A 20435-nucleotide genomic window follows, 5' to 3' on the forward strand; every position below is an offset into this window, starting at 1 on the left:
GATAGGCTCACCCCCCACCCTGAAAAGGATAAGTGGAAGAGAATGGATGGATGGATAGTTCCTAAGAATAACTGTTACTTGCTACTACATCACTGACTCTCAAACACCTGGTTGATCAATTTTATGCAAATAAGACAACCTATAAAATTTGTACCCATTCTTAGTTCCTACTGTTATCCACCCCCCCCTAAACTCCTTACACCCATTTATTAAGCCTTATTTGCAATTTGTGTATTCTAACTCAGCTGATTAAACAGCTGAATGGATGTATTTTCTCTACTGGAAGGTTTTCAATAGAAAGCAATGTTGCAGGTGGGAGTGATCAGAATCTCAGAGGGAACTGAAACAGCAAATCCTGCACATTATTTGCAGACCTCTATCAATTTGCTCATGTCACTGCTTAAAAAAAAAAAAAAAAAAGAAGAGAAAATTGGAACATCCCTAAGCCAATACCTCTTTTTAAGGTGTTAATAACATTTATAATATATATGCACATATATAATAACCTTTATAATATCACCCTGCAACTAAGAAGGCATTTGGATGGGATATTTACTTGACTAAAGATACCGTGTTGCCTTTGTGATCTAAATTATTCTAAACACATTAAATGTTTAATTTTAGTGATTTGCTTTAAGTAACTAAAAAATGTTCTTCAGAAAAGCCAATTACGAAAATAACAGTTTACATTACTGTAAAATTTGTAGCTCGAAATATTGTCATTACTTTTGTGGCAAATTAATACCCTTTTCCTGTTACCCCGTCAAAATGTTACAACCAACAACTACTGTTCCACGTTTTAAATATAGATCGTTTAAGTTCTTTTTACAACAAGTGCACATTACAGTAGTTTTCAAGTCAACCAATGCCCCAATGAGACTAAGAGAGGACAACCCTCAATTTATACAGATATATAGATACATTACATATAAGACTATTTTTGTTTGCTTGTTTTGAGCTAATACCATGTGACAACTAATCAGGGCACTAAACAGCCACACATGAACAACTCCAAGTACATATACTACAATTACCAGAAAGCTTTAGGTTTATATATATGGAACAAAAAAAAAAAAAAAAAAACACAACAAAAACTCCAAACCTAAATGTAATAAATTTACTGACATGTAAATTTGGTCATATTTGAGGTTGCTGAAATTGCATGTCTAGACTGTTACAAGCATAACTACCCTGTCTCCCAATTGCGGTTGGATGAATGTCTAAGATAAGATAACACAGTATTTAGAGTGAGAGAGTTTGAGTTACCCCATTTCACTCTAATCAACAAAAGGAAACTTTAAAACAACCTTCCCTGTGCTATAAAGTCCAACAAGAACAGTGAGATTACATCCAACACTAGCACAACTTTATTTCCTCTTTTGTTTATGGTGTGTCTCACTCTGATTTGGACTGTTACGACTACACAGCCAAATGGGCAAATGATAATATACAAGAAAAATTCACATCCTGTATCCCCCGCCAGCTTGCTGAAGAGACATATCAGAGGAGGAGCATTTTATATACAAAATATATTTAAACAAAGGCACTTTAAAACACTAGTTTAAAGAAAAAATGAACACAATGGATTTGTTCTTCAAATATGAAGTTTGACGCCTACTCCACAAAAGAGTACTGAGTCACACCACACCTAACACATAAACCAGGTTGAAACATGTTGCTTATCTGGGATTTTTATCTGAGTCAGTTCAGTGGGATTTCAATCCCCTGTCCCTCTCCCCCAGTTCTCTTCTGACTCCAAACCCAGGCAGTCTCTTTAACACACATACATCTTGAATTGACTGCAACATGCAGGCTGAGTGTAAAGACAAAAGGTACTGCTTGAGCTGTGTATCCATCTGTGTCCAAAATGTAAAACACAAACATTACCATGAAAACAGTTTACACCCATAAGCCTTATTTAGACTGAGCACCACACCTCACCTCAGGCTGCTGCCACACACAAATGGGGTGGGGGGGGTGGTGGGGGGGGGGGGGGGGGGGGCAACATCTGAGCATCAAAGTAAGCTCTCCACAGTGTGACCTAGATTTTAATCACGTTCAGTATGTAGGAAGTTTTAAATAAAAGTCAAACGACATCTCATTAAGAAACATTAAGCGTTTCAAATCAATGTGCATTTGTAGTGTTCCAACACGCTGTTCAAATGAACAACTAAACGGCTTTAAAATTCAAACGTGTGCATAACAGGGTGTGTTTAAGATGAATAATCCTCAGGACTAATTAGGATGTGTCATTTCAGGAAAAGCCCAGCAATCTAAACATTGTTTTATAAAGAGATTACTCATGAAGTCTGGGTCTCTGGTGTTCAAATCATTAAATATATCAAAAATAAACTAAAGTGTTCTTCATCAAAGCGCTCATTCAAAAAGAAAAGAAAACCTATTCTGGCTTAATTACCTTTCCCATTGCACATAAAAGAGTATAATTATGCACCATTGTTACAGTCATATTTTCTTTGTAGCAGCACTGGGGCCGAGTTACATATACTCCTTAAAATATTTAAAGGATACTTTCGAAACCCCAGCATTAACCCAAACCTCATTAAATTGTTCTGTTTTATACACATAGTGGAGCCAAACACATATGCTACAACAAATCATGTTCCTATGACAACTGTATAAATCCTTGAAAACATCAAAACCTCCCCATTTCTATGATAAAGCCTTTAAAAAAAAAAAAAAAAAAAAAAAAAATCTATGGTAAACAAAGCAATGACACAGACTTGAGCGTGGGTGATTTCTGCCCATTTCACATTGAGGCCCACACTAGTGGGGCGACGACACCGTTTAACAGCCGTGGTATCCATGCAGTCTGCAGTTCAACAGTAGTTAAAACTTGAAAACCATCAAAAATAATTAGGGCTCCGATGCACAGTGGCACTCTGGGCCAATTGAATTGACGTACCACATCCAGCAGCCTCTAGATAGTGCATGAGCTGAATAACAAACATATCCACAAGACAAGCTTGCTTTGCAGTTGGATGTTTCCCTTGTGTTGCCCTCCACTCTGTCCAACAAAGTAATGAAATAATGTGGAAAGAAAACACAAAATCGGCCTTGACTGAGTCAAAGTGTAACCTGTCGTGGTGACCTGCGAGCAACTCGTTTAACGCTACAGGAAAAACTACTGTATGCTGTCAAACGCAGGAAGTCAAATCACACTTTTTTTTCTGTAAATGAATTCACAGCTCTGTAATGCACAAAGACGCAGTGGAGTTTCAGGAGAAAAACAGCAACTAGCCAAATATATTTTAATCTGGAAATTGGTACTTGTTCAGATCTAGGTTACTGATTAATTTTCCTTCAGTCGTGAGAATTCATTTATGGCCGAGACTACTGATGTTTGTGAGGTTACAACCCGCAAAGCAAGGTTAAAGCGAAGCTAACGAGCTGGTATAACGTCAAAATTCGATATTCACCCAGCTTTAATAGACAGAAAAAGAAGAGGAAAAAACACTCAGGCTAAAAGAAAATTAGCGATGTAACAGATGCATATACTGCGGTCGTTTGTTTTTTTATTTGTGTGTGTATGCGTTTAGTTAAAACACCTAATTTACATGTTTATAGGATTGTTAGTAATTTTGGGTAGCCAGTTATTGCCCTGGAGGTAGTGTCAGCTAAGTAACTAAACGTTGGCTACCGGGCCCCGTTTCCTTTGCCCCGTTTCCGTCGGGCTCGGTAGACGAGGCCTTTGTAAATGACAACGCCGCCTACGACGTTCAACCTTGATAAGCCATTTGGCAACCCGCAGTAAATAAACTCCACCTTGACTGCAATACAAGCCTCTAAAACTGCAGTAAACGTATAATCGAGGAGCCGCGATGCGTGCCATCCTGAGCCCGTTCATCGCTAGCTCAGGGATGCACCTGTTCTATTCTAGGCGGACCAGAGCAGCGAGCTGCTGCTGGGGCATTCACCACAGATGCCCGACTCTCGCTCTCGGGAAAATAAAAAAAATGAAATAAAATAAACGCCGCTAATCTCAAACTCATACACGACAAAAACTAGGCTGCATGGCAGCACGCTCCATAAGCCCCCGTCCGAATACATCAACTCACAAACACTAAAATCGAAGAACCGGACCGAGGTTTGGTAGCCACCGAACGGGCTAACTAACAAGCTAACAGCAGTAGAGTATAGTGGTGACAAATATAGCTCTTTACCTGCCTCGTCGGCCGAGAGGAGTTCGTGCCAGTTCTACAAAATGCGCCCATTTAAGTAAAGACGAGGAGGCAAACGTTTTTCTTAGTGAACTCGTGAAAAAGCAACGGAACCCCAAAATTCAAACTGACCTTGTTAGCGAGCTAACGTTAGCTAACTCGCGCCGTAATGTCTCCTCTTCTACCCTGAGAGCGCAGCGAAGACTTCTCAAATGCCATAAAACATGCGCTTCCCTTTGAGCGCCACGGGAGGAAAAAATAAAAAGTCTAGTATCGTGTGAATAGGGTACCTGGGCACAGTCAAGGTAACATATGTCTCCCCTCTGGGTTGGTAAGTCTACAGACACTTCACAGCTCTGTGTTGTAATTATGTCGGTTGCTACCCCTCCCCGGCTGCCTCGCTCTATCCTTCTCTTACACAGGTCTACAGGTTGAGGCCGATCGTGTGTACCAGCGTGACTCCACCTCCCTTTTATTTGGAGACGTGCAGGTGAACGCAGAATAAAGTGATGCAGGACAGTATGCAGCAAAACACAAGTTTTCCAGTAACCTAACCTCACAGTGTTGCTTGCGATGCAAACTTCAGTGAGGGCAAGTATTTCCCTGCAGAGCTTTGTTTTATTTTTATGACAATGTGCCTCTCTGATGATGATTAAAAAGGCAAGTGCAGGTATTCCCACTTGTACTTTTGTTCTGCCGTGAATGTACCCTTTTAACTAACACTCTTGAAGTGATATATTTGACTTTCTTTCTGTGCTTTATAGCAAATATTATGGGGTCATTGCAACGAGTTGGCAAAAATATCTAAGCTGTTGCGGCAACAGTTTAGATTGTGCTTGTTTTTCACTGGAAACTGGTCAGATATGTTAAGGCTCACTCGTGGTCTGGAGGTTATATTTGTTCAAAGAAGGGTTTTGAAATGATTAACAGCTGAACGGATTTTCTGTTTGTGCTGGTAGAAATACAGTCCGTGTTTGCACATTCTTATCGTCAAAACAAACTAAAAGCTGGAAGTGGGGTATTGTGTGTGCGCGCAAGGTTTTCACCAATGTGCATTTGCAAGAGTGATTTTTTTGTTCTCAGACTCCTGAGTGAGGGCAGCTGTAATATTAGTCACAAGATGCACGCATGTGGTTGTTTATGAGTCCAAGGTTTAAAGGAATTAGGTGTTTCTAGGTTAATATTTCATTGCTAAAGCATCCTTGGTAAGTTTCTGATACATAACGTGTGACGTTTTCAAATGTCAAATATATAAAATCCTGTACCAGTTAGAGCTGTGAGGAAAAAGGTCAGTATTGGTTTGTGGATTTGTTTAGCAACGGTTTGAGCTGCTGCCTGATTGCATTGCATAAAATTCCTTAAAATCCCCTTTCTTCACCTTGACAACTTCTTACCTTTCCTCTTATAGGTGGAACACAAAGATGGTGGCAATCCTTTGTGAAGATCTTTGAGCCTGTACGAATGACTGGTTGCATTAAGCCTGCATTATTATGGTTTTAAATAGGGCATGAGCTCTTTTGGGAAAAATACTTAAAAGACGAAAGGAAAGTTTAAAGAAAAGGGAACATTTTCCAGACTGACAGTCGGTGTTGAAAAAGAGGCAAGCGGCACAGTAAAAATCTTCAAATGAAACAACAATTATAGATGTCATTATACTGCCAAATAAAGCTGCCAAATAAAACTGCCAGATAAAATGGTAAAAATGGGCATTCTTACTCACTTTGCCAACAAATGATTAGATGTCTTTTACCCCGCAGAAAATATTTGCCTGAAATATGTGGTTCCATTTACATGATGTCATCATCATAAATAATCATAAAAAATAAATTGCACAAATATCTTGGAGCAAAAAAATTGACTCGGTGTTTATGGCAACAAAGAAAGGACTTTCATATACTAATAAAACCCTTGGCAGCCATGAGGAAAATTTTAAGATGGAGAAACAGTAGCTGTCTGTAATAGTTCACAGACATGTCAGTCATCCGAATCGCTTTGACTCTTTGTTCACCCCCGAAAGGCAACATGTATATACAGCTGCAAGAACATGTTTTAAAAAAACCCATTTAGCATTAACATGATTTATTAGATATATTCACAAATACAGGCGAAAAACAAAATGCGATGAAGCACTTTTCACATCTTTAGTAAACCTGCTACCAGCTGTGCAGGCTGCAGAAAAAAATGCACTCTTCAGTTAAGTAACTTATAGAATCTCCTTTACCAGGAAAAACCTCACATGTTTACTGATTCCTCCTTTACCTCATCAGATGAGACTTTTGGATCATTGCTCAATATAGACATATTTCAGTTCCTCCATATTTTTAATTGTGCAACTATCTTTTGATGACACTACATCACCAGTGGGTTGAATTTCCTGTTTTTTCCAACTACTTTTGTTTAATTTTTCTTTCTGTGGTTTCAGATATTGCAGTGTCACTTCTCCTGAGCGTCATGGACTGCTTGCCCTGTGATTCTATGGTAAAATTGGTTTAAACAAGTTTTGAATACATACGTTTTTTCACTGATCTCATGACGTTTCGGCCCTGAGGTAGCAAAGCAGCTCCCAACTACGACGCTTCCTCCTCCGTGCTTCACCTTTGAGATTTCTGTAGTCCTTTCCACCTGAGCTGTTTTGTTTTTACCACTGGTTTTTTTTTTTTACCTCTTTAATGCAATCGTTGCAAGGTGTCAACTCCTAGGTAAATTTTCTCAGTTTGTGGACAGATTTATTATTATACCATTTTATATATAGACCTTTCATAACCGCTTCCAGCTTCATGAATCTCTACAGTGCTAAGTCTTAGGTTGCGGTGACTGAGACTTGCTCTGCACTAACCAATCTTTCTTGAGAATAGCATACTTTGTCAGAAGAATATGCTAACTGAATGCCTAACTCTGAGTAGCCTTTGGAACAGTTGTTGAAGCTCAGATGACATTATATGAGTAATCGATACAATAAAACATTATCATACTATATAAAGTGCTCTGACGTGGCCATTGTATATTAGCAGAATAGATAACACTGCAAGAAGCTGAACTGAATTGAAACGAATTGAAAATGTGATGGATTTAATTAAAGGCTTTCTCTTGCAGCTGCCTAGCTGCATATCTAATTGAGAGTACATGTAGCATATTGAGTATTTTAAAACAATATTTTATCTAATGCACATTGTAATGAATGTGCATCTGTGCTTTAATTCTTTTGGAGTTAGCACTGAAATATGTGCATAAAGAATTCATCATCACGTAGCAAATTTATGGGACAATTTGCTTAAATCACAGATTACAATTTGCACATCACACCACATAATACAGTCATTGTAATCAGAATCTATTTTTTATAGGCATGTTGCACCTAACTGTCTCAAAATTAAATTAATACACCATCTGCACAGACAATAATTAATCAATTATATCAATGTCAGGTGAGAGGAATGCAAGCGTTTACTAATAGTTGCTGTTCTCTCATCTTATTGTTTACACTCAAGACAGAAGAGGGAATTTCACTGCAAATGCATCGCCCGGCTCTCATTTTGTCTCAACTCACATACACAACAATACTTGCAAGTCTACTAGACCATGATAGGCCCACCGCAGAGGGGCTTTCATGTGATTGCACATATCAGTCTGACTCTTGATGTGTGAGCACAGAGAAAGAGAGAGGATTAAGAATCAGCTGACTCCCCACATTTTCTTCCAAGTGACTTATTAGAAGGGTTATTCTGAGCGGTCTGCTGGACCGCTGAGGGGTTGGCTGAGTAGTGAGACCCTCAATGAAGCCAATTTCTCTCACAATGGTAGATTACTTTAGACAACCTTCTCGGCTTTACCCAAAAACAAACGGAAGGAGCCTTTTGTACATTTTCTCTGTTGTGCTCACAGATCTCTCTCGTTTGCCCACAATTTTTTCTCACACGTCATAATTTAGTGTATCTGCAAAAGTGTTTTGGACTCACATGATGAGGCACAGGGCTACAGTAATTTGCTGGGCCATTTCATCAGGGTCAGCAGTGAAACACTTTAAAAAATGTTCTGGGAACATGTCATTTACCTGTAACAAGCTTTTGTTTCTGGTCTACTGTGGACACTTGTTTACTCTGTCACTTGACATGTCGTTCCAGCAATAAAACAGGAAGAAAGATGATTTCCTTTCACTGCGGCATCTAGACCAGACTACCATTTCCTTTTCCATCCACGTGCCCCTGGCTATCTGTTCTTGCTGCTCAGCACAAATAAGATTTCCAAAGAGGTGCCATTATCACTTGTGCATGTTTACGCTGAAACACGCTGTTAACAAGCTAACACACTGTGAAAACCTCCCATTGATGTAAAAGAAAAACTAATTATTTGCCAAATACTTTGTCTTGTTGAAAAGTAATTTGGGACTTGTGATTTCAGCTTGTCATATTTACATGCATCTCAGAGCAAATTAATCCCTTTTTGGTCTTGCTGCGGTGAGTTAGCTGATAATTTGCAAATTAGATGCATAATTAATCCACAATCAGACACCCTAAAGGCAATTAGAGGCGATGGGACGCTTCTGTACTTCGACCAGTGGCAGGTTAGGCTGCTCCATTACAGGGTAAACACAAAGCTCTTAAGGAGACTTCATGCTAAATGGAAGTGTGAGGAAAAGCCCCTAATGACCGTTGTGACTGGGGCAATATTTTGGTTATCAGAGACACACACGCCTAATGACTTTGAAACACATCAAGAAGACATCAGCAAATACAGAAATCATCAAAGGGAATGGCCACAGGATGACCCCAATGAAAAGCTGTAATCAAATCCCAACCTGGCGACTGAACAGGCCCTCAATGGCCCCTTAATGTGTTGTGTAACTTTAGCAGTTACCTGAAATACCCTAAACACAATCCAACACTGCACGATTACACAGCCATAAACAAGAGTCCAAATGAACCTGAACTTAATTATGATAGTAGCCTTCCACAAGTTCTCATCAATACCTTATTTTCCGTTATAAAGAAGTCTCTGACCGAGCGATGACCTTAGAAATGTCTTATTTTAGCTCCCCCCCCCCCCCCCCCTTTTTTTTTTTTTTTAATGGTAGCATTATTTTTTCAGTGGAATTGTTTGCCAAGGTATTGGCTGTGTGGTTTGCCCATCTCTTTTGGACTAGATTAAAAAAATCACATCAGCTTCTTGAAAATTCCCATAAAATTTATTGATTCACAATAAAGCAGAAATTTGTCACTCTGCTTGGTAACATTTGTATGAATCACATTGATTTTAGTTAGGAAAAAAATCCGTTGTTTTTTGGATAAATTCTCCCCAAACTAATGACTTTCTCCAGCCTCAACAGTACTTAGTGTTTTGGAGCAAATAGCAAAAGTTTACATGTAAATATCCAGTGTGTATAACTAAAGTGGTGAGGATGGTAAAAGCTTGTACAGTACTTTGTATAAACAGTCTGTATTGCTCATAGCACAACTGTGCCAAGCAGAGTTTCACAGAGCTGTCAGCGTGGCTATAGACCCTTAGTCTTGTTATTTCATGTAGACCTTCCAGGTAACCTTAGATGTCAAACCTACCTGCAGAGTATGACTTATATATCTGGGAGAGTCCAATCCCTGTGAGAGTGACAAGCCTGTTCAGTGTAACCTGACTCCGTGTCCTCTGCTGTTACCTCTCTGGTCTAGATAATCATCACCTTCCTGTGTTTTCTGTCCTAGGCAGGATTAGAGATTTATTAACTAGCAAGACTGTGTAAGGTCTCAGGAATGTGCTCCAGTTTTGTCCATTGGACCTGACGGTGACTGGCATTCACGCCTAACGTGGCAGGCAGCTCAGTCTCAGTAAGTCTATGCGGGCTGCCAAGTGTGTGGCGCACCACTCCTGCTTAATATCTGTCTGAGGCCCTGGGCATAGGGAGGATGAAAATGGGGAGAAAGCGAAAAGACCCAACTCTGGGTCCCAGGTGTGCACTTAACGCTACCTATCAATTCCGGCCTGGGGTGAGGCAGACTGCAAGCCAGATCAAATCATGAGTCAGAGTTGGGGGATGCATTTCAGCCTGCCTTATTGCCTGGTCAGTCACATGGTAACGGTTCAGACTGAGATGGAATGAGTCAACTGCCACAAGAATCCATCCAGATGATACGGTATGTACAAGAGTGTGAACTGAATATAGACTCAGTCATGAAGTATTACTCTAAATCTTACACTGAATGTATGCATACAGTTGTTGCACCTCAGAACAAGTGACACATTTTGATGTTATTTAAAGTGAAAAGAAGTCAAAACAAGCCCTGCAACTGCAGCGAACGCTCATTAAAAGCACTTTTTCCTACTAACATCTTTGAATTTTTACTTCTTGTTTCATAAACTTAAACAAAAATGAACGCTAATACAGACATTTGGAGAAGTTTTCGTATTCTAAGTCAGAACTTAGTAAGTCCCCCTTAGCAAATATCACAGCTTCACAGGCTTTCTGTTCTGGCTTTCTTTAATTTTCACCTACTCTTCTATGCACAGCGCTTCAGCAGATATATTAAGGCTGTCTCACTGGATGTTTAAGATCCACCCACAGCTTTTCAGTGATTTTAAAGTCAGGTGACTATTCCAAAAGCTTCGGATTTAGTTTCTCCAGTTAATTACCTTGTGGGAAAAGCTAGTTTTTTTCTCAGTAGCAAATTCTTCACCGACTGCATGATATTTGAACACATCTGCTGATTTTTAAATGAATCTATTTTTTTCTCTTTCCTTGTGCAATTCTTTCCTGTGTCACTGGCTGTAAAATAAATAAAAAGCCAAATATTACCATCACGTTATGATTTAAACGCAGTAGTAGTGGTGGAGGCTGCTAGCTTGACATGTCTATAGCATGTCCTAAATCACTCCATCCTAGCTACATGTTGCTTTGCGTGCATCGTGTGTTGACCTTTGCACTGAGAATGCGGGTGTGGTTAACCTGTGATGATGGAGTGTATGCAAACCGTGCTCTTATAATGTAGGTGTATTGCAGTGTTTCTGAAGCAGAGGTTTAGTTTTTTCTTTCCAGCAGACATTTGGTTCCATTTAGCTTTTTGATCATGTTAAAAAGTGGATATTACAGTCTAAAAGAGAGCATTGATGTCCTTTTCATAGCATCCCCCTACACCGAGGCTTTCATTTTTAGAACCTCACGAGTCATTCAGTCGACCCCATGGATTTTCTTTTTCTTTTTTTTGGGCTTGAACCATCACCGGCTCAGAATCAGCTCCCAGTTTTTAATGACTATTTTTAATGAGTCAATTAAAAGCCCAACAAGTTAATAGTGAAGGGTGTATTTGCACCTGCCCCAGTTATAGTCTTATTATCTTTAATTCATTTTTTAATATCCATGAAAGAAGAATAAATCATGAAGTTACATATGAAGATTTTATTATTATTTTTTATTAATTTGTTGTACTGCTTTTAGTATCTTCTTTTCACATATAAATCAGCAAAGTATGTAATTTGCCCAGGGGTGGCCAAACATTTGCTGCATCTATGATAAGAGCCGACAGGACAAAAAAAAAAAAAAAAGAAAGAAAGCACCAGCAGTGTTCAAGGAGCAGGAATGCCAGCATCTGAAGCTGCCCATTATATGTCTCCCCATATCCACCCACTGCTTGGTCCAAGGCTGTCTCTGCTGCTTAACTCTTGCACAGGGACTCTCTGTGATCCAGCAGCGCTCTCAGTGCAGGGAGCATGGTGCTGATGCCAAATTCCTGTTATCCAAATCCGTCGGCACTGTCTCATTTAAGAGATAAGAGGCTAATCTACAGGGTGGGCAGGAGATAGACCTAGAAATACAAGGCCCCTCTTGTCGCTTGCTCGCCATTCACCACATAACTGGAATGTGTATAGGCATGTGCAGACAAACAAAACCTTGAGGATCTTTTCTCTTTATCCCCTTAGGCTTAGATGTGGTTTTAAAGGATATAAATCACAATGTGTTTGTTCTATTTATCCACCTGAATTGCTCTTATTTCTTTTTCAGATGTGAATCATAGCCAGCAATGTACTTCTTTTTTTGTTTCCAATATATTACTGAATAAAGAATCATAGCTCCGAGCAGTCAAACAAATCTGCTGCAAAGATTAAACTTAATACGACCCACATATGAGTAAAGACTTCAGAACTCAGTTGCTGATGAAAAAATAATCTGTGTTTACACAGTCAGTGTGCTTTTGAGCACGGTTTTTAAATCCTAACTAGTACTGATTTTTAGAACTGTTTTGTGCTTTTGATGAGAAAGATGATTTAATCAATAAACAACAAAACATTTTACCAACTTTAAGTTTAAAAAAAAAGATATATCTTCTTGATAGATTCTTGTTAGAGCTGAAAAAAAGTTGCCAAAGTTTTCAAGCTTTAAAACATAAACCATTGCACAAGAAAACTGTCTAGAATGGTGCCCGGTAGACAAGTAAGTAATTACCTTGGCCTTACTTGAGGTTGAGATTTAATATTTAGCCCTAACATCAGTTAAGCCTTTCAGTTGCCAAACCCCGAACACTGCTTGCATTGCTAGAAAGTAATGCAAGCAATTGGAAGTGTGCCTGGAAAAATAGTGAATGGAAGAGCAAAGGGTTAAAGCTGGTGAATAAACAATTGTTTCAATAATTAAATCCCAAGGGGACAAAAACAGGCACAAAGTGCCACACAAACCTACTCTCTATAATAGTGTTTCTTGTGGATTGTATTTTCCCCCTCGTTAGGTACCTATTACAAACATTTTGGCCTTTATCCTTTTTGTCACTGCTGTAAGCCCAGCGTGGGACAAAGTTTGTCCCTATTTGACGGTAAGTGTTACACAAACAGGCAGGAGATTGCTATTCAGGATCACACATTAACTGAGCCACATTTGCTTCTATGCATATTTCTTGTGTCAGCAAACACAGGCTATTTAACGGTTCAACTGCCAACTTTGAGTACCTGTCAAAGTTACAAAAAACAACCAAACTTCACAATAACTGACGTTACCACACTGTTGTGGTGTTGTGTACAGTACGGTATTGTGTCCTAGCGCTGATCTCATTACCTGTTTCCCTAACGCAGTCTCTCACTATCAAGATCAAAAGCTGTTTGAAGGTTCACTTCATACCTGACGCAACACAGTCAGCATATAGCTCTCTCTCTGAAGTTATAATCAAGCGCCTGGAGGTGTCCTGAGATAGGAAAAATGCAAAGTAAAGTTTCAAGATTTAATAAATGTAATCTGCTTCATCTTTTGTTTACAGTAATTAGAGAGTTTCAGAATTCATAAGATTTGTTATTTCTTTTCTACTTATGCAGTTTTGAGTGTTGTTCCCTCTTTTACACATCTTTGAAATGAATGCTAGAACTCCCTCCCCCTTCGACATACTTATAAGATTGAGTTCCTGCCTACAGGCTGCTTCGAGCCACAACACTTGAAACTATCCCGTCATAATAATGCCTACATTGCACATTTGTGCACCTGCGGATGATACATTATCTTTTGCCCTGTTCGAGACATAGCCTGAAGGAACACTTCCTCTCACAGCTGCCATGATGTCACCTCCATTTGGGGTTTTTTTTTTCACCTCCTTGAGACCTACAACCCACAGCCTTGACTGTGGTCTTGTTTTTGAGACATTAAAAGCAGAAAAGACGACCTGCGTAAAATCTTCCTTTTAAAAAATGGTTTTATTAAAATCAGAACACTGCTTTGGATAAAGCTTAATTTATCTTGGTGCAAAAGGAGAGTCATTATTATTAAATGAAAGGAAATATGGTAATGACCTGACTCTTTTGTAAAACTGCGGAGGGATAGTCTTGCATCCACAAAGCTCCAAAACAGTGCTTTTAAAGTTCTGCTTTTGGGTTCAGATAAAAGACATTTTAGCGCTAAGTGGTGTCGTAGTGTGTCACACTGTTTTACATCTAAGGATAAACGTTTTTTCTGCCATTACATCTAAAACAATGCCATCTCAGAACTTTAAGCTGTAATTAAGCAGGAAATACTTTGAGATATATCCCTTGTAATACTGATAAGGAGAAATGTCCCTTTGAGATACTCTTGTATCTTGAAAACGTCACATTTCCCCTGGTAAATATGTACACGTAACTTTCTGAATGCTTACCATGGAAAATGTGGTATTTGAGGTGTTCCCTCTGTCAAGCCACACCGCTTTGGTTTCTTCTTACCTTGTGATTCGAGCCGATAATATGTTTGCAATGATTTCACAATGCTGAGAGTTGTACATACACCTTTAAGCTGTGTTTATGCAGTTTTGTGCAGTGATGGGAAAGCAAGCTTTGTAAGCTATGCTCAAGGACAGCTTCGACCGCGCTGTCTGTGAAACCACCGAGCCATCAGTGTTGCTTAGAAATGAGATGATTCAAAGACTTACGTAAAATAAATTATGCTGATTTATTTGTTTATTTCATTTTTTTTTACATTTATCACATTATTGAATCTTTTATTTTTTAATTGCCTGACTGTTATCAGATGGACATAAAGGGAATGCATCAGGGAAGCAAACATATTGGTGTGATCACTTAGTAGTGATCAAGTGTTTTAGGAATGCGTCGTCAATTCAATATTGCACCAGTCAGAAGACCATTGCACCGATAAACAACAGCTTAAATCATGGCACTTGCAGTATGCTTGACTAACTCTCATGATGGAGAATTTAAACCTGCAATGACTGATTTCTTTGGCAGCCGTGACAGCTTTTAAACAGAACATTGACGTATTCTCACCTTTTTAAATAGCCCAGTTGCTTATTTAACCTCCTCCACAGTTACAGTGCATTGGGTATTATCATTCATTTGGAGATATGTTTCTTTCCACCTGACAATGTACTGTAAGCTCAAAATCAATTCTCTGTCACCCTATTCTTTCCTTTAAAAAACAAAAAACTAGCATCTCATGAGGAAAATAATTAGCTCTTTATCTCTGTGGTGCCAGGCAGATAGTCTACTATGGATTTCTAGAGGACAATGAAGTTGTTGGCCTGACAACGAAACAATGAGCTGAAGCTTGGAGCTACAAAGCTCTTATTTTAAAAAAAGAGCTACAGATTTGAGTGATAATTCTCCGTAGGTTCATCTTTATCAGCAACCCCTTTCACTTGTCACGTTGTGTTTATGTTGTTGTTTAATATAAATATTTATTAGAGCCGTAACTGGCCAAGCGGAGAACTTCATTACAAATGACAGATCGAAAACACTCAGAGTTGTGAGGCATGTGTGATGCTCCCCTTCAATCTTAGCTTTGATAGAAATGTTTCAAAAAAGGGCTGAAAAGTAAGTTGGAACAGCTTTCTGTGGATCTGAGGGAAACTTATCCAGCGGATTTCTTTAAATGCTGCTCAGAAATGTTCCTGGTTTGACCTTTTTTTTTTGTTATGTTTTGTTACTTCGCCTGGAAAAAAGGTTCTTTTTTTAAAACACATTTTCCCTCTTTGCAGTATGCATGTATATTTTTGTGCACTTGTGTTTATACTTGTCTTATATTTATATTTACGTTAGACTTGTCTCCATGAGACTTCAAGGTAATTGATGAAATGGATTATCTCATCTTTTTATTGTGTGTTGACAAGCAAAACAGAAAGCACTTATGGGTCCAAGGCAGTGATACTATTGTGATATGTTTTTGTAAATAAGCATTAAACATTTAAATACAAACAGGATTCAATTGTGCATGTCGAAGTTGTGTTTTCTCATGTCCCCGTGTTTACTGGACATTTAAAACCTGTTGTTTCTGTAGTCTTAGAACATAAATTATAAAGGAAGTTGGTTTTTCAAGCTTCTACAAAAAAAAAAAATTCCTCATGTTTTATAAGTAAACATTAAAAAAAAAAAGAAGATATGTCAAAGCATTGCTCCTTGCTTGAGAGAGAATCAAAGATGATTTTGGCTTTCAAGAAGATCAAACTACTGCAGAAGTAACTTTAATGAAAGGAAAACCTACTGTGAGCTCTGGCATGTGGAAGCACACAAAAGCAGACTATGTTCAGTCCTCCCTCCCGTACATTTTCACTCACCATTAGTCAGGACAAAGTAAGAAATGGCCTAAAGATTCAATGGCAAGAATGTTAAGCCATGTTTGTTTGTGCATGAGAGGAGCAAAGAAAAAGAAGAAAGATGTTCCACAGCTGAGTAATTATAGTTGTTGTGCTGGTGTCATCTCTTGATGTTTCAATGCCATTAAGTATGAGGGGCGTTTGTTGAGCTCGAATGGTCCCAGACGAGCAGGGATGATATACATTTTGTTTGGCAAAGCAAATGGGGGTCCATATAGCACGGCTGATTAAAGCAGGAGCAGAGCTTTTGTGAATTTTGATCAGTCTCATTTCTAACTCTATTTGATCAAAGAAATGATGATATAACAAAGAAATCAAATGGAAGCATCCCAGGCTTAACTAAAGCAAATTTCGTAGTTGAAGTTGAATCACTAAAAATAAATCCAAATTCATGTTATACTGCAGCAGCATGGCAGCATCCAAACACATATAACAGGGAGGGAATGCGATTAATTTCTAGGAAAACCCAAATCTAGATAAATGAATTTGTTCATCATCATCATCATTATTCATCACCCAGGTTGGCTCCATCATGTCAAAAGTCTGGCACTTGTAGGACCCACGCACCCTAGTGGTGGAGGTATCAGTTTTGTCTGCAAGATGGATTTAAAATCACACAGCTCCTCCTGCTGTTTGAAACACAGCATTTCACTCTGCCATCGGGCTGCATGGATCACGGTAAGTTATTCAGTAATGCTTTATGGTTGAGTGCCTGGTTCATACGGTGACAGACCCAACAACAGTAGGAAAGCAATAGTAACGCTTGCTTTAAAGCCCAAACTTAAAGAAACACTATAATGTGTCTCTCCTCTCCTTTCTACGGTAATGTGTCAGGTATAAAATGACTTTGTTCACCAATCAAACCTGATAATTCTCACAATTTTCCTCTTAGTCCTGTTCATTTTTAAATTTGTATCTCTGTTTTCACACAACTCATCCTGATTCCTTCATTTAATTCCCTCACTTTGTTGCATAAAGGTGCTGGGAACATTCCTCAGAGATTTTGGATGATGAGGACATAATACACTGTGAAGACCATTTGAGTACAGTGAACTCATTGTCATGTTCCAGAAACATGTTTGAGTGGATTTGAGCTTTTGGGACATGGTGCGTTGTCCTGCTGGAAGCAGTCATCATAAGATGGGCACACTGTGGTCATAAAGGGATGAATGCGGTCAGCAACAACACTCGGGTAAGTTGTGGAGTTTACACAATGAGGTGGTACTACGAGCCCCAAAAGTGTGCTGGTAAAATGTCTCTCACTCTATTACACCGCCAGCAGCCTGAACTTTTGATAAAAGGCAGACTGTATCCTTGCTTTCATGTTGTTTATGCCAAATTGTGACCCTAACATCCGAATGTCACAGCAGAACTCGAGACTCATCAGACCAGGCAATGTTTTTCCAGTCCTCTGCTGCCCAATTTTGGTGACCCTGCGTGAACTGCAGCCTGTTCTTCGCTGACAGGAGAGGGACCTGGTGTGTTTTTGTTGTTTGTTTGTTTTGACTGCTGTAGCCCATCTAGCTCAGTGTGTTTTGTGTTAAGAGATACTTTACTGCATATCTTGGTTGGAACAAGAGGTTACTGTAGTTACTATTGTCTGTTGTTCCTGTCAGCTTAAAGCAGTTTGGCCATTCTCCTTTGACCTCTGGCATTAAAAACACACATTTTTAGCTAGAGAATTGCTGCTTACTGGATATTTTTTCTTTTTCGTACCAGAGTCTGTAAACCATAGAGATGGTTGTGTGGGAAAATCCCAGTAGTTTAGCAGTTTCAGAAATAATCGGACGAGTCTGTCTGGCACCAACAAATAAATTATGTTCAACGCCACTTAAAGCTCCTTTCTTTCCCATTTTAATGCTCAGTTTGAATTTCAGCAGGTCGCCTTGACCATGTTTGCGGCCACTGAGTTGCTGCCATGTGATTGGCTGATTAAATATTTGCGTTCATGATCAGTTAAACAGATGTATCCAAATAAGTGGCAAGATCATGAATGGCATACACAAATAACAGCTGTCTTTCCAAAGGTTTCTCCCTGAATGACATTCTTGTTTCTCGTTGTCATTCAGTCTGATTGTGAAAGCCATACCATACTATATTTTTACCACAGTTTTGTTAAAAACATTGGGCAGTTCCTGGCTGCCTAGCTTGCGCATGCATTTGGATCCTTGTTAACATTTTCAGAGCACGCAGTAAATCATGTGACACTGTAAGGGTTTAAAATGTGCTCAAGCCCAGCAGTTCCCTAGGACATAATTGCCATCATACCTTAGGGAAATAAATTCTTAATAACCTTAAAAGCTGTTTGAATGTATCTGCTGGAAATATCTTTTCCCACAAGTCTTATTTACTTTCTGAACCATAGCTGCTCTGTTCCTTTTTGACTCCCAGCCAGGACGAAATGTCACCATCAAACGATGAAACAAAATGTAACAGCGTGCAGAGACATTGGTTTAAAAAAAAAAAAAAAAGCCAAGCAGTAATGAATAACAGTCTGTTATTTAGAAATAAAAATACAAGTTCACATCCATCCTGTTCTCATTCTTTGGCATGAATGAGAGGCACCTGAGATAATTTGTGAAATAGATGGAGATGTCATGCTCAAATTACCCAGACGGGTCCTCCTTCATTCAGGAGCGGTGGGAGCTGTCTGGATGTCTTGCTCTAGTGTTTTTAAATTAATGAGCTGTTTTTCGTGAAGTGAAATTCGCTGTAGGTGTCTTTTGCTTGGTGTGAAACAGACAAATTTGCTTCCTCCTGGCACTTTAATGTTGTTAATTTCACATTTCTTAGAAGGGAATGCCAAGACTTATGAAAAATCAGGGTAATTTAAAGTCATTACAGTCCCAGCCCTTCACAGGATAAGTGACTTCAGAAAGAGTATATACTGCGAATTATTTAAAATGATACGCAGTTTATTACTGTGCCCCTCCCCTTTGCAGAAACGCTTAAAACAACAGCAATATCAAGACATAGACACTAGATGGCGCCATGTGAGAGAAAGTTACTGGTTTAAAACTTCAAAAGAAAGCTTAAATTTAAGCCCTGCGCCACCAACTTTGCTGGAGCCAGTGAATTTTGATCTGCACATTTTATAAATTGACTAAATATTTGCATTATTAAGATTACCGTTATCATTGATATGTAAAGCCTAAAGCCTGAAACTGTACTCAAAGGTGGGTAATCTGTCTTGGACTCAGCGGGATAATGTTTAAGGTGGTTAATTAAAATCAGTTGTAATGTAATGTTTTGTGATTTATTTTTATTTTTTTTAAAGTAGGGCAAGTTGGCATACCCTTCAGGTATGAAACTTCTCCCGATCACTGTGCATTTCTCCATCTGATTCCGTTTTAGACTGAGACAAGTTGGTGTACAGTGAGACCGAGCAAGCACTCGTGATCTTGAGTGTGTCAATCTGCGGTGCGACGCACAGGGCGAAGAGGCGCGGCACGCTCTCAGCAGAGGTCCTGTGAGGACTGGAAGGATCACAAAAGCAGCACTCCGACCGAGGCAGGGATGAAGAGATATCAGACACTTGGAAGCAGCTGAACCGGAGGATTTTTACCCAAAGAGCACTCGGCTCTGTCCCGCGGGCTGCCTCGGTTACTGGCTATCAGGGTGAGCGGGGTGGTCGCTGCCTGCATCTCTCTCTCTCTGTGTGTGTGTGTCTCTCCTCAGCGCACAGGCGCTCTGCACTCCAGTCTGCTGACACTCCGGGAGGACAGTCCGCACTACACCTCCGTGTCATTGGACTCTATGTGGATACAAAGCCCGGCCAACACAGATCCATGGGGATAGTTTAGAGGGAACTGCTGACTGCGACCTTTTGCATGAAATCAGGTAAGTGTCGGCGTATTTGGAAAGGCACATTTTTGGACAGCTAGTTCCCTATTCTCCAACTTAAAACACCTCTTATCCAATACGTGACATTCTTGCTCGCTGTCGGCTTCAAATATAGTGTCTTATTTCTCGAATCAGGCCTACATCAAGCCATATATTTACAATTTAGCTTTCACATTCGTCTCAACAACCACGATCAGGCCCTTTAACTGCTTAATTCCTGCCGTCGTTCTAAATTACTACAGTCCCTAATGTTTTTACTCGTGCGCACTCATGTGAGAACAGTGTAGGATGAAATCATTTGTGTGTGGAGCTGAATTAATGAAGCCGTAAAATGACTGGGTTGTTAAATCCAGCATATGGCAGAAAGTCCCCAGAT

General features: G+C 39.4%; 2 protein-coding genes across 5 annotated transcripts in view; one reads left to right on the forward strand and one right to left on the reverse strand.

Moving 5' to 3' along the window:
- LOC102776989 (dystroglycan 1-like) overlaps positions 1-4648 on the reverse strand; it is a 12439-nt gene extending 7791 nt beyond the window's left edge. The window contains exon 1 of one of the 3 annotated variants that reach the window (XM_006796362.3): positions 4469-4648. The gene's annotated coding sequence lies outside the window, so the exon portion shown is untranslated. Of the gene's footprint in view, positions 1-4181; positions 4286-4310 lie in introns of those variants that run through there. The other 2 variants (XM_006796361.3, XM_006796363.3) reach the window with 2 other exon arrangements.
- Positions 4649-19570: 14922 nt separating this feature from the next.
- Positions 19571-20435, forward strand: part of LOC102777662 (poly(rC)-binding protein 4-like) — a 34797-nt gene continuing 33932 nt past the window's right edge. For both annotated transcript variants that reach the window (XM_006796364.3, XM_006796365.3), the window contains exon 1: positions 19571-20056. The gene's annotated coding sequence lies outside the window, so the exon portion shown is untranslated. The remainder of the gene's footprint in view (positions 20057-20435) is intronic.

The sequence above is a fragment of the Neolamprologus brichardi genome, chromosome 20 (assembly GCF_056152115.1).
Source record: "Neolamprologus brichardi isolate AB-2024 chromosome 20, ASM5615211v1, whole genome shotgun sequence".
Classification (NCBI taxonomy): domain Eukaryota; kingdom Metazoa; phylum Chordata; class Actinopteri; order Cichliformes; family Cichlidae; genus Neolamprologus; species Neolamprologus brichardi.